Here is a 1,919-nt window from a genome sequence, read left to right as displayed (position 1 = left end):
CAATGTTTAAGTAACTCAATCACTTGTGTTGGCAGAAAATGTAGAATAGCTCAATATGTAGCTCAATTGATATTTCTTAAAGAGGTTAAATTTATTGCAGGTAAAGGACTTCATTTCACTATAATTATTGGTATTGAGATTGTAAATATTGTATTAAAGCAATAATCCCCAACAGAGAGAGATTATCTTAGAAAATTAATGACATAAAGAAGTAAAAAACCTTAGCTCATTGACAGAAGGAATAAAGCTAGTTAACTGAAATTAAATATAGTATTTATGTATGATGTGATTACCTATAAGCATCACAAGTAGGTTGTGATATATAATATGGATTGTGAATCTGAAATATTTTTAAAACAATGATTTGAATTAACAATTTAGCAAATATTCTTCCAGTCTTATGCTACAAACATAGTTATGCTTTCTCCAAACCATCCTACTGAAGGGTATACAGATCGTCCTCAACTTACAACAATTTATTTAGTGATGATTTGAAGTTACAATGGCATTAAAAAAAAGTAATTTATGACTGTTTTTCATATTTATGACCATTGCAGCATCCCCACAGTCACGTGTTCAAAACTCCGATGCCTGACTGACTCATATTTATGACAGTTGAGTGTCCAGGGGTCATGTGATCACCTTTTGCAACCTTCTGAGAAGCAAAGTCAATGGGGAAGCCAGATTCACTTAACAACTGTGTTACTAATTTGACAACTGCAACGATTCTCTTAACAATTGTGGCAAGAAAGGTAAAATAGGGCAAAACTCGTTTAACAAATGTCTCGCTTAGCAACAGAAATTTTGGGCTCAGTTGTGGACGTACTTCGAGGACTACCTGTAGTTTCTTTTGATTAAACAAAAAAATGTAATCAGAAGTAAACATATTTTGGGGGAGGGGAGGGAAAATCAGTGTTGGAATGTGGATTATTCAATGTTCCATATTAGTTTTTTTTATTAGATCTCAAGAATATTAGAAATCAAGATATATTGATTTCAATTGAACACTATTAATTGTGGGTCACCTGAAGTTCTTATTGCCAGGGAAAAAACATAACTGTGGTTTCTCCTTGAAAGGTAATGTATCAATGGCTTTGGATACAAAGCTGGGGAAGATATATTCTGTATCTGCCAAACATTATGAAAAAAGAAGGCAGAATGAATAAAGTTGGAATAAGCAGGCAGTTTGCAAACCCAATCAATTGGGGGGGTCAAACATTTTAAACTGCAATCAATCCAGCTCTGCAGTTCAATTTCTAACAAGTTTATTCATTTAATAAAACAAATTAAAACATAAATCTTAAATTGCAGAACTGGTGTACAAAATGTATAAAAGCTATATTTTTTCCAGTATTTCAATAAGTCTAAATGATGATTGGACAAAACCTAAAAATATTGTGCTTTTTAAAAAATAAATACATATTGTAGCTTGTCCATTGCTTTTATATAAAATATTTATCATCACAAATATTTTTGAGAATCAGAATAGAGTTGTAAGGGACCTTGGAGATCTTCTAATCCAATCCTCTGTTCAACCAAGAGACCCTATACCAGGGGTAGGCAACCTTAACTCTTTTATGACTCGTGGACATCAACTCCCAGAATTCCTGAGCCAGCATAAAAGAGCCAAGGTTGCCTATCCCTGCCCTACACCATGTCAGACAAGTGGCAATCCATTTTTTTCTTTTCCAGACCTGAGATTTCAGGTGAAAAGTGAGCAGCAGTTCTGCCCAGCTTGTAGATTCATTGGTCAACAATTACAAATAAAGAGAAGGTAAAATTTGTATGTAACATTCCATATTTATCAACAAGTGAACTAGAATTTTGCTAATGGACACCCAGAACTTGTTTTTCGTAAAGCTCACACATCAGGAAAAAAATAAAATCACACTTGTGATAAACAGATTCATTCAACAGCT

The sequence above is a fragment of the Protobothrops mucrosquamatus genome, unplaced genomic scaffold (genome assembly GCF_001527695.2).
Source record: "Protobothrops mucrosquamatus isolate PMUCROS unplaced genomic scaffold, P.Mucros_1.0 scaffold402, whole genome shotgun sequence".
NCBI classification, from domain to species: Eukaryota; Metazoa; Chordata; class Lepidosauria; order Squamata; family Viperidae; genus Protobothrops; species Protobothrops mucrosquamatus.
Note: the sequence above shows the minus strand (reverse complement) of the source record.